The sequence below is a fragment of the Cylas formicarius genome, unplaced genomic scaffold, assembly GCF_029955315.1.
Source record: "Cylas formicarius isolate icCylForm1 unplaced genomic scaffold, icCylForm1.1 PGA_scaffold_10__41_contigs__length_53128322, whole genome shotgun sequence".
Lineage (NCBI taxonomy): Eukaryota > Metazoa > Arthropoda > Insecta > Coleoptera > Brentidae > Cylas > Cylas formicarius.
The window spans coordinates 2664854-2679164 of record NW_026844214.1 but is presented as its reverse complement, the minus strand read 5'-3'; positions in this window follow the sequence as shown (position 1 = coordinate 2679164).

Below are 14311 nucleotides of genomic sequence, written 5' to 3'. Positions count from 1 at the left end.
TTATATTCTACCCATATCATATACAACTTATTTGACCAAGAAATACAACCATGCAGTTATAGAATTTAAACATCAAGAACAGTTTTCGCTAAATATTTGGGCTGCAATTGTTGGTATCTACTTAATGGGGCCCTTTTTCATATCAGAAAGGTTAAATGGCCATAATTATCTCCAGTCTTTAGAAGAGCATTTCCAATATTGCTAGAAGTACCATATTTAATTAGAAGGAGAATGTGGTTTATGCATGATAAGTGCCTACTGGAAGGTGACTAAAAACTAGATATTTTGTTTTAGATAGATATTTTATTTTTCACATTCGATTTAGACAGTTAGTGGCACGCCACTGACTTCCTTTAAAAGTATAATGACATTTGCATTCATTTATGAGCAGATTTCATTGAGGTGATTGTAGGAATAATTTTTATTTTAAGAGAAATCAGTGTATAGCCGACCACTGCTGTAAAAAAATGGTGGTACACTAGATAATGCCTCGTGCTACATAGTACATGCGTGCTAAATGTCATTCATTAATTATCTAAAGTGGTATCTCAAAAAGTAAAGAAGCTTTCTTTTTAAAATTGACTTAAAAATCGTATATGTAAACGGGTAGTAATAGATTTTTTAATTACCGTTGTAGGGTTATAAATTCAAATTTAACAACGGAGACGTACTTAAATCCAATTCGTCATTAAGTAATAAATTCGAATATCTCATTTTCTTAATCTCCATAGCATCCAACAAATTTAGTTTCGTGATTTTTGATCCATTATGTAAAATATCAAAATGATCTTCAAACTTGTGCACTTGTGCACAAATGCAATTCTTGGGGTACTATTTACAACATTCTTAAAATTCCCATCCCTACCAGTTCCCGAAAACCACTCCAAAATTACATGTTTTCACTTTTTAGGGAATGATTCCATTATTTTCTTTATCATGGGAAAAGACAGGTTACCAAATTTAAAGATTATAAAATTTTCTACAAAACGATGTATAGGAAGTTACTATTCAGATCAGACATTGCCTGTCCACAGAGGATTGAAATAGATAAAAATACAAATTTCATTAATAAAACCATTGTAATAAAATTTATGCAATGAAAATCAACATTACTCAAAAAAATAATTTAACTTTAGTACATTATAAGAACAAAGGGGTTAAAAAATACGTGGATTCAGCAAATAAATGAATTTTGAATTTAACATATATTATATTATCAAATGACAAATACATTTAAGCATGCAATGAAAATCAACATAAAATACATAAATCATTAAATTTGAACGAGAAATAGGAGCTGAACTTTTATCGACGGAATTTGAATGCATTTTTTGCAACTTGTCAGCTCAGCTTAAAAATTAAAAAAAAATAGGCAAAACACGATGATACCGCAGTATTATCTATTTGAAAGAAAATTTTATCAGTTGCATAACACGTGCTGTGTATAGCATGAACGTTTTCGGCAGGTAAAATCTTCTAGGCAGCAGAGAGTCGTCAAAATGACGTCATTAACTAGTCAGCAAATGACGTTATATGTGACGCCAGCAGGACGTGAATTTGACGTTCTAATGTCTCAGACGAATGATGTCGTTTATGTGACGTCTTTTTTACGTCAATAAGTGCCGTCAATTTTTGTCATTTAAGTGGTGTCTTTTTTAAGTCAACTTAAACTCAGATTTTGGTTAGTATACAACGATATAACGATTTTTATTATTTTTTTCTTTTTGGAGTAGGGAAAATCAAAAGTAAATCACACAAAAACTGCAGCTTTAATTACATAGAAGGTCAATTGCGGTTGCGGAAAATGGAGAATTATAGGTATTTAAAAAAATTAATAATGGAAGCATTATTATTAAAATTAATATTTTTTATTTTTACTCACCCTGTATAATCGATTAGAATTAACTTTGCGACAAGTATAGAATAAATGATTGTATCATTTTATAAAATTGTTGGCCTAATAAAATTACATTTGTCGGAAAGCACTCAATATAGACCATAACAAACCTACATTGGGTGATTGTGAATAAATATATATGTCATAATATACACTTTGTTCCATTTAAAAAATATTTTTTTTAAATTGTTTCTTTTCATTTCATCTATTTCTTGTGTATTTAGATTTTTGTCTAAAACAAATAATGTATTGCTTCGGCATAGTTTAAATTAATTATTAAGTTTAAAGTCCATATCTGAAATTAATCATGTTATTTTATGACGACATTTGAAGGTCATTTTTGTGATGTCAGTAAAAAATCTCTTTTTTACGTGTTTTTCGACTAGCGGAGACCACTTAAGTCGAAAATGACGTCACTTTGACTAGCCTCTGCTACCTGTCCTAACCAAAACTGAATAACTCTAATATACTTCTATACTGTGATTTATTTTCAAAACATTTAATGCCAACTAAGTCGATTGCTTTAATGTTTATTTATTTTATTAATATGATTTGCATTAACTTGATAGTAATAAATTTTTTTTTACATAATTGTATTAACATCAATTTAAAACACATCTGCAATTTTCTAAAAAAAAGTTTCATTGGAGTGTCAAAAAAAGCGAAGAATTGCATCGCATTGCGTGCATGGGGCCCGATAATAACAATAATTAGCATTTTAAGAGTATAATTATTCAAAAAAAACGAATTAAATTATCTCTGATCACGACACCGTTTATATTCATTCATTTAGACCGTAGTTATTAAAAGCTAGGAGGTTTTCATAAAAAGAATATCATGCGACGCTCTGCAATTGCCCCATTGTGATCCGGTCTTTATTCAGGCGCAAGCGTTTTTCCGATCATGGTTTCGATCGTTTCTCATTCCTACCCTTAAACGGGGTACGGTCCAAAAGTAAGCTGCTTGCTTAGAACGTGCGTATAATTTTTAGAATTTCCTTCGATATTTACAAAACACACAGGCATAGTTATTTGCTCAAATTTGTTGTTTAGTAGTAAAAAAAATCTGCAGGCCGAAAAGTTTATTCTCTGGAACCATTGTCTCCATGGAAGTTGTAGACCGATTGCTCGCTGATAAGTAAACTGACTAAAGTAATCTTTTGTTTTAAAAACGGCCCGAAAAAAAAGATGAATAAAAAATGTCTCCACGTTTCATTTCATTTTTCAATAATTTTAATAAAATTTGATTTATTTTGTCAGTATAACAGCCATTTGGAGAGGTATTTTTTCACAAAGGTAGAAAAAAATCTGTTGAAAGAACTTTAAAAAAAAAATAAATAATACAGAAACAAAAAATGGAAAAAAAAAGAAAAAATAAGGACTACTTCTCCTACAATGTAAACTCAAAAGGAAGAACGCTGGAAAAAAAAAATACAGGGTGTCCCATAAGTAATGGTATCATACGTTCAATTTATCTTGATAACATTTTAATTAGCTGTAACTTTTTTGGTAAAGAAAAAAACAAAATGCAGGATTAGTAGCCAAGTTTTTTTCCAAGTGACTTATAAAACAAACACTATCAATACATACATCATATTTTTTATTATATGTTTTTATTAGAATATCTTATTCCGATTACAATGATGTGACACACTTTATATTTTACTCCACTCAAAGAGTGCCATGACGCACTGCAACAACAATAATGATTTACAAATTAAAGTAGATCATGAACACTAAAAATGGCAAGATACACTAAAGTAAACAATTCTTTAACTATTCTGAATACTGCTGTATGTATGGTACATGGCAAAATAGGAGATTCTTTAGCTAAAAATATTACGATTTAACGAAACTTGCCTCAGTCCGAAAGTTGTTTATTAATTATTAACTAATTTTATTAACCGACGGTGTCAAAGTTGCAATTTATTTTTTAGATATTTTTAAATAATTTTTTAACACATGTTTCCGTTAATAATTTGGGCGAAAATTGTAGAGGACGCTACGTATGGTACATGTGATACTTCCCAGCGTCTTAGTGTATGCAGATTTTGAATAGAGATATCATTTCTTACACCGTTTTACGCGAAACATTAAAATTCTCAAAATGTTTGCTAATTTGGTTTTTTAATACTGATTCAATGATTTCTGATATAGAATAGAATAGAATGGAATTTATTGACCACATTTTGTTCATACAATTATGGCAAGTCATAAATACAATATGTCGAAAAATATACAAAGTACCATGGCAATAGGTCCAAAGTTGTTTGCAGTAACTTCGTACAACTTTATGTATGGGATTTTTATATATTTTTAATGTATTTCGATGCATTCTCTTCTTGATTAGAGCATTTACCAAATGAGTAAGAGGGTATATTAAAATATTTTTTATTTGCTTTGCCAAAGTGGTCTTGACTAATTTTACGTTTTAATTTATCAAAAACATCCCTTGATTGAAAGTTATCTTTGAGAATTTGAGCAAAGGAAGATCTTTCTTTGGTTTGATTTAGGAAATGTTGATCATCGTTGGTTTTTAAATTACCAGTAACACTTGGAAAACCACGTATTTAATGTGTTTGCCTCAATTTCATTTGGAATTACCTGTTCTTTTTAGAGGGTCGATTTTTATTGATTAAATTCCAGTTTTCTTATTGAGAAGTCATTCTGCCCTTAGTTTATAAGAAATGGCCGCGATCGGACAGTGACGTGAATCTTTTTTTGCGATTTTCCTCTATTTTTTGTACATAGCTGCGGATCAGGATAAGTGTTCCAACTTTGTAGCTATCGGTTTCAAAATTATCACAGATATATTTGACTGAGGGGTCGGGAAGTATTTTTAAAATTTTAAAAACCGCAATTGCACGGTCTCGAGAAAAAAATCATTTCTCGAAAACCGTATATATGATCCAAAAAATTTTTTGGAATCAGGCGACACGTGGGATCCGGACCAAAAACCTTTATCCTTGATGATTTTTTACAAAATCTGCATGGTGCGCCATTAATTTGCAAAAAAAACTTAAAAATTGGGTTCAACTTATAAAGAAAATTCAGCATAACTAGAAGGCTGTGTGATTCAGTTGTCTTTTTAGTTTACATGCTCATATAAAAGAATTATTTTCTTGAAAACCAGTTAATCCATTGGAAAAATTCATGGATCAGGGAACTTGGAAGATCCAAGACTATAACATCTACTTCGAAAATTTTTTCAATTATATACGGGGGTTGTTCGTTTGTTTTTTGTTTGCAACAAATTCGTTAAAAGTTTTTTATAAAGAGTTTTCGTTATACAGATTTATAGGCACTTGAAAAATAACAATACCCCTATGTGTTCTGTTATATTTTATATACATATTTTAACATCTACTTAGTAACATTTTATATAATTATTTAAGCACTACATTTGATTATTCAAATAATCGGTCATTTTCTTTTGAATTGTTTTGTCATTTTGTTAAAAATACCAGTTTCATCGGCATTAAAAATGTCGTCAGCAGGGTCTGTTAGTTCTGGCCACGTCTTCTCCAGCCAATCGTTAGTGACATGTCCATGTCCTGTTCACATGTCCATGTCCCTGTTTCAACTGACCCAACCATGCTTCCGAAGCCTTGAAATCTGCTGTCTGGTTTTTTCCTCTACCCTTCACTTCTGACTATTTATGGTGTGTCGGACTAAGTTATCAGCAAAGCGATGTCATAAGGAAAACATGAATACTTCTGTCTATCGCTTATTAGACACCGGGCGCCGAAAGAATCGAACTTTATCGACCGATAAATTTAAAGCGGTTTTGAACAAAACTGTCGGCGTCGCTAAAAAAAAAGGCAATATCAAATTCCGCGCTATCCGCGCTTTTGTACAAGTTCGTAGACCTTTTGTATGCATTAAATATTTGAAGGCGGACAATAACGTACGGTTGGATTCTGCCTTTGCTCCCACGCCGCATCCTTCAAGGTGGGTTCCTTGTTTTCTTATATTCAGCGCCGCCGACAGATGTCGAGGATCACATATCTTCTAAAACTACAGTTAGGTCGCGACCTTTCATCATGATCAGGTAGAAATTGTCTATAATACGTATAGGGGGAAACGCAGAAATGGTAAAAGCCGAGGATTTTTCTCGACAGAGACGATTTTCCTCTATAATTTATAGTTCTTTATAGTTAGAATTGTTCTTAGGTTATGTTTAGTTGAAGTTCTTAGCTGAGTTAAGGTTCAGTAATAGCAATATTCTTTAAATTTTTAAAAAAATTATTCAACGCACTGAAAACCGGTCATAATAGATAAAGACAAAATTCCTATTCTGGGAATTTCAATGGAATGGTGGAGTAGTGGAGGGTCCAGGCTACATCCCAGCAACCGGAAAGCCCTTAAATATTTCGCTTTTACCACCTTAATGTTAGTTGTAATTTAGTGTTTTTCGAGAGTGGTGGTGGTGGAGACTTTTAGATTGTGATTTTTTTATAAAAATTATTTCGTAGTATTTTGGAATTATGGAACCAACTCCATCAGGTATGCAAATACGTATTTATAACGAAAATAATGAGATACATAATAAATACATAGTTGTTGGTGTCGAGTGACATTTTTATTTTGTACACAGGTTCAATATTAAAACTAAAAACAATCAAAATAATGTTAAACACTCTGTATATAAAAGAGTAAAGCAAGCCTGCGATAAATACTTGCCTTGTATTATACGATTGCCCTTTTCGTAATGGGTTATGCAGGGTTGCCAAATAAACGCGTCACACACAAACAAAAAATATTTTAAAATTGAAAAAAAACTCCAATGAATCAATTAAAATACAATATCTTCTTTCCACCTTAATCTTAGTTGCAATTTAGTGTTTTTCGGTAATGCTCAGAGACTTTTAGATTGTAACTTTCTTATAAAATACAGTAAATTAACTTGGACTCAAGTTTTTTCATAGTATTTTGCCATTATGGAACTAACTCCATCAGGAATGCAAGTTTTATTTTTATTTTTAGTTATTTAATATTCAATTATATTCATTAGGTCCAAAAGTAGCATATACCGGTATATGCCGCCCATATTAAGATTTGAACCAACATAATGACTTATTATCTTTTAAATTGCCACTCCAGCCCCAGCTGATAGAAAACGCGTTGAAATTATAGCGAAAATAATGAGATACATAATAGATACATAGTTGTTGGTGTCGACTGACATTTTTATTTTGTACACAGGTTCAATTTTAAAACGAAAAACAATCAAAATAATGTTAAACATTCTGTATATAAAGGAATAAAGCAAGATTGGATTATATTTTAATGATTTTTTCGTTCTAAAATCAAATAAGTTACACTGCATGCAATAGTGACACCTTGCATAGAAAATTAAATCAGATCTGTTTCTTTGTTTCAGGCTCCTCCTGCCAGGAACTAGTTTATACTGGAAAGAATATTAATGAAATGGTGAAGGATCGCCTAAGAGACTGATCTATTGAATCACGTGAAGACGGTGATTACTGGACCGAGCAAAAATTTGTGCATAAAGTATTAATACATGGAAAACAAGAAGAGGAAATTCAAGAGGTCAAAAATAGAAACATAAAGAAGATTAATCTCGAAAGTTTTCTCTTGTAAAAATTATGGGTGATGTTTTCAATAGACTTCTTGTATCCTCCGATTCTTATATCTCTAAATATCTTCTGGTAATAATAAGTATATTTAATACTTTTTACAAAACTTCTGGATTCTGGAGCTAAATGAGGGGCATAACCACTGTCTCGGATGACTGATTCCCATATTGCTGAAAACTCCTGGCATCTCAAATGGAATTTTGTCTTTGACGAACCGAAGATATTGAGAAAGTTTCGAAGTTATACATCTTTAAAACGTTTGATATGTGGTCAGTAATGTTTTGAATGTAAGGAATGACCACAGTGGCAAGTGTAGGATTGCTTTCGGCCTCATTGTTATTGGAAAGTTGTGGTGAAGTGTATTTTTTGATTGAACCCTTAATATCTTTAAGCTGGAGATTATTAGATAGAAGAGTAAAGGTGAGGTGTTTGAATTTTATATTCAGGGACCCGGACTGAGATAGTTTTACGGCTATGTAAACAAGAGAGTTGATAACCGATGATTTTTGGTCCGGATAGTGATGTGACCATGCATTGAGGCATCGGTCTGTGTGCGTAGGTTTCCTGTAAACACAATGACCCCCTGTTAGGTCTAATTTTCTATTGATAAGAATATCTAAGAATGGAAGGTAATTATGAATTTCCAACTCAATGGTAAGACGTATGTTAGGGTGTATAGAGTTTAAATGTCTAAGAAAATCTACTAGGGTTTCGTGACAGGGCGCAGGGTATAAATACCGCGCGTACCGCCAATAACCTTCCAGTGTTCGAAGTGTTTTCGGAGCGCGAGAATTGAAGATGCCAAGTGAGATCTTGGGGAAACATCTGCAGGATTCCAGTCGGAGTTCAACAGACGAACGAATGATATCTCGGAATATAGTGTCATCACATTTTTCCATCCGTGAATCAATATTTGAATATATATATATATATATATATATATATATATATATATATATATATATATATATATATATATATATATATATATATATATATATATATATATATATATATATATATATATATATATATATATATATATATATATATATATATATATATATATATATATATATATATATATATATATATATATATATATATATATATATATATATATATATATATATATATATATATATATATATATATATATATATATATATATATATATATATATATATATATATATATATATATATATATATATATATATATATATATATATATATATATATATATATATATATTCACGTATTGATTCACGGATGGAAAAATGTGATGACACTATATTCCGGGATATCATCCGTTCGCTTGTTGAACTCCGACTGGAATTCTGCAGACGTTTCGCCAAAATCTCACTTGGCATCTTCAATGCTCGTATGTTCCTGTGTCGCTTATATTATGCTAAAATAACAATTAAATTAAAACTAGATCCTTTTTAAAAGAAATATGCAATATTGTCTAGTAATTAATTTAATATAATACAAATTTCTTATATTTGCAACTCGAATAAATAATTCATAATTAAATTGTACGTTTTTATATTTTCATTAAAAGGTGATTTCTTTTATATTTTTAAACGATGTTTTTTCTCAATGATGGGTAACATCTTTACATGACTCAACGGATAAAAAAATGATTTGATATATCTGAATGATACGGTGCAACTAGCACCCCCTGTCAGCAATGTTTTCAAATCGTAATTGTCATGTCAGAAAAATTAAAACTGGCCATTTTTATTGTCACTTTATAGGAAAATTCCGGATAAGTTTAAAACTTTGTATATTTCTCCGATAAGTTTCAAATTCGTAAGTGTCATATCAAGAAAAAAAAACTGAAAGTACTGATTTTTATTATTGCATTATAAGAACTCTCTCAATTAATGAGAAAATTGAGAATACAATTTTTAATGTTGAGTTCAATACGTAATTAAAATATCGTCTAATTTCGGAACACGCTGCACACTCGTGGTCGCAAAAAAAGTGAAGTAAAGGGGCATTTTTTTCTAGACAACATTGTTAGGATTTCAGTTGTTCGGCAGCCAATAGCCGCGACCAAAATTGGGTCGCATTTAGGTTAGAGAGAGTAAAAGTGAGTTCGAGACCGAAAAGGAGATCGCAAAACTTCGAAACAAGGGCACGAAATTGTTTTCGTTTTTCAGTGCGGGCGTTAGTGGGACACTTGCGCGGATGATAGGCCGGCAATTTAATGTTAATTAACGGTAAAAAGAAAAGACTTGAGAGTCGCGTAAACAACCCTGAAGTATATTCCGAGGTTTATGCTTCTACACTGAAGGAGAAAAATAAAAAAGTGCATCAATTCATTGAACGCCAACATTAATTTTGAACAAACGACACGTATCATTAATGCAATAAACGTTCATATCTTAGTTTTCTTGATCATTAAGTTTGTGGATTTGATAACCTACCTATAATTGGCGGTTATAAATGCTGTGAAGAATGTACCGTGCGTTGAATTTATCTTTACAACATTTTAATTGGCTGTAACTTACAAAAACGTACAAAATATACTATTGGTATCTAAGTTTTTTTCCAAGTGACGTATGAAACAAAACGCTATCACTTTTTTGACATCTAAGCCTATATCATTTCTTTTAGACGGAACACCCTGTATATTACATATGTATTTAATATAATCATTCCGATTACACTGATGCAACACACTTTACATTTTAGTCCACTCGTGTTTGACAAATAGCAAAAATGGGAAAATTTTAAGTAATTTCAAGTAGAAAAAAACACTAAAAATGATAAGACACACTGAAGTAAAAAAATCTCTAACTATTCTAAATACCATATAATTTCAAAGAGTGCCCTAACTGACAAATAAAAATATGTTCAAGTTTGACATATTAGTAGATAACGTTGATGGTTGAATTATTGGCACAGAACTCAACCTTACTTATATTGTACAGCAATATCGCTATTTTTGACAATTCAGATTTCAAGTCATTTGCTTTAAGCCATTTTAGTAGTAAATGATCAGTTTGAAAATGCTTTAAAACATTTTCAAAAAACTGGATATCTAATTATAGGCAATAATGTATTTTTTTCTAAAATACTTCAATAAATGACGAAAACGGTCTTAAAATATTTTTTTCTAAAATACTCTACATCACGAAAACGTGTTTTCTTGTAAAAAAGATGTTCATTCCTTTTTCATTTTTGTCTTTGCTTCCCTTTCATGCCATGTTTTGTGTTTACTTGCTTTCCAAAATTTGTTAAATTTTGAAAACGTTTTAGTATAACAAAATGCAGTTAAATAAAAATTCAGTTCTTCGAACTATCTGGCAAAATTTGCTCGCTCCGGTAAATTAATTTCAAGATTTCGAAGGACATTATTCCATCCATTTTACTTATACAGTTTTAGCGGTGATTTATTTTTAAAAACAAAGCATTCCGCTAACCTTTCACGAACCCGGAAGAAAAAGTAACAGCCTCAGGGGGGGTTCGGGAACTTCTTAAACTTGACGGAGTAGCGTGTTATCGAGACGGCGACCAAAACACCGCCCCGACGGAGTTGGGCGACTTTAGAATGTGCGTGAGTTCGGGGACATCGAACTTCGTAGCGCGTTTAACAACACAAAAAGCCTCGGATAAGGTCGCCGACCGGCCAAACCGCCGAAATTTCCGCCGAAGCCTTTTTCGAACGGACGGCAGCTTGCGAATTGGGTGAATAAGTTTACATTTTTGCGCCTCCAGTTCACCTTCTTGCATAACTAAAGCATTAAGCCACATTTTTATGATTCTAGGTTTAGGAGTGAATCTCATTCAAAATTTCCCACTTTTTTTATTTACATAATTAAAATGTCTAATTTTTGTCATTAAAACAAAGCTCCAAATGTCAAAATGACAGCAGTGCGCCATATTAAGTCGTTTTAAAGGTCTTTTGACGTTCTATTCGGATAGCAATTTTGAAAACATTTGGTTCGTCCGTTTTTGCAAGACAGTTAAATGGACTCTTACGAATGGTTTATTACTGTTCTATTGGTTAACATTGAAAAAACAATCGAAATCAGCACCATGTGCATTTTGACAGTAATAAACTCTTCCTTAACAGTATCCAATGTTTCTGGGGGAATTACACTGCAAATATTTCGAACTCTGTCATTCAAGAAACTGAATTTGGTTTGCAAATGGACATTTTTTTTTAAATTGTAGGTATTGAAAAACATAACCAAGGAAATTACACACGAGTTAGTTTTGAAGAATTAATAAATTAATATAATTAGCATGTTTTATTTAGCACTTCAAAGAAACTTTCTCATTTCTCCCGTTTCTAGTAATGGGATTATGGATGTTCCTTATACACAAAAAAGTATATGCACGGTAAAAAAATTTTTGCCGAAAGTTTAGCTATATTGCTTATTGTATTACAATGTAAAAAACAAGTTCTAAAAACGAAATTCCATTAAAAACGAAATTCCATCAAAATAAGCGAGCACCTTTTGCTAAAAAAAATGCATCGTGTCTGCCAGCAAAAGTTTCCAGTTAAAAATTGTTATATTAATATATATATATATATATATATATATATATATATATATATATATATATATATATATATATATATATATATATATATATATATATATATATATATATATATTTATTTATTTATTTATTTTCACGAAGGTTATACCAAAAAGCAATTAATGGAGGTTCTACAAAGCTTGAACCTACAAAAGGAATACGTCTGTGATAATTATGCAAAAAATTTAGGGCATATAGTTTTAAGGCTTCCACCACTGTATATTTAATCCCATTGAACATGTTTGGCACCAACTGAAATCTGCCATTCGTCGTAACAATGTTTTTCGCCGTGTTAACTGCAATTTCCTCAAACTTATAGAAACCGAAGTTTTCAACATCCCTCCACAAAGTTGGGCAAATTCTGTTAAACATACAGAAAAAGCAGAACAATCGTATATCCATATTGCAAATAATATAGAACAAATAATAATTAGAACAGTGATACTGATCTATTATGTGAATAATTTTAAGTAATTTAAGTAGGTAATAAAAATAATTTGTAATTTTATTTTTGATTTAAACATAAACACGTACATAAATACATAAATATTGTTTAGTATCTTTCCCGACGAAACTTCTTTTTGGTTAGTGGGATAGTGTTTTGGAATGTGTGCCCTGATGATGTGTATGCTGCTCAAAAAATAAGCGGTATCAGTTTTTTATAAAACTATCTGTACATAAAAAATATATACCGGGTGACACAAGAAAGAAAGTACAGGTTTTAAAAAGTTTCTGTTCCCACTAGGGTACTATTTAAAAAAACTAGGTTATCCCAAAAAATTTAGTTCATTTCATTAAATGTTATTTGGCATTGGCCAAGTAAAGAAAAGTTACGTCTACAATTTTTCCCATGATCAGGTGATCCGATAAATAGTATTTATGATGGGCACAGCCTCCTAGACGCAAATTTCGAAATTTAAAAAAACAAAAAAAAAAGTGAGAGATAAAAAAAATCCTATCTTATTACATTGACTACATATTGTCAAAAAATTGAACATTCAGCTTAAACAAACCCTTCCAAATTTCAAATCACAATCTCCAGATGTTTAAAAGTTAAAAAGTGTTCCCACCTTTCCAATGTTCTACCCTTCCCCAATCTTAATTGTTTTTTTTCTGGTTTCGCATTCATGGCGATTGCACGTAACTATTTCAAAATTAGTTTTTTATCCTAAACTTGTTTCTAACAACTCATCATACCAAATTATCATAAATATTATTCGACAAATTTGTTCGAACGAAGGTGTTTTTGGAAAACCTAAAAATGCCAAACAATTTTATCGATCCTTCGGAATATTCCGAGTGCTCAATATAATTTGTTTCGCATTAGATGATACGGTACGACTTACCTCTTATAGTGCTGGGCATCGTAGCATCTCTTTGATCCGATGTGTTAAAGCAACTTCTTCTCTGCGAATCGACGGAACTCGTAGCTTCTTAATTATACGTTAACGATAGGCACTAGTAATTAGAATTAAATGAACCCTATAAGTTAAATATTGCTACCAACCCAGAATTATTTAAAAAATATATATAAATATAAAACGACGTGGTTATGATAGGGGGCCTTGGCGTCCCTGCCGACAAATCAGTCCTTTTTCTTCTTAAAAGTCCCGAATATTTCGCAAAACATGTTTGATGGGGTGCCTTTAAGTAATGAACCGCCACAACATCTCCATGGTCCTTGGATCTGCAAGGAAAAAGTTACGTTGTTGTAAGATATATTGTCAAAATTCAGTTGTATTAGTACAAATTGCATTTAGATAGAAAAAAATGTCACAAATCTATAGAACAAAATTGAGCTTAAATAAATTTTTTGGAAAATTGTCACATTTGTAAAAATCTGAGAATGAAACAACTTTTGGCAATAAAATTTTGAAAGATAATGGTGACACTGTATATATTATATTTCGAAAGGCAAAGAATGAATGGTAAAAAAGATGTTCTATTTTTTGATCCAGCTACTACGACGGTTACGAACCAAAGCAGCATGTTTCCTTTGGTTGTCAACTGTCAAATTTTGAAATTTAAACATTAAATGAAGACTAAAGTATAGAAGCTATAACTAGACGTGTTCGAATAAAAATTTGGTTTTAAATGTATTTTTTAAATCTTGCACCTACAGAAAAATATGTTATTTATATCGGATCATTTATTACATTGTTTTTTGCCATTAATTTTGCCATTAATTCCATTAATGTCATGCGAATTAACCCATTATCTGTGCGTGGCTTGCTATTTATTTTCAATCCAGAATTA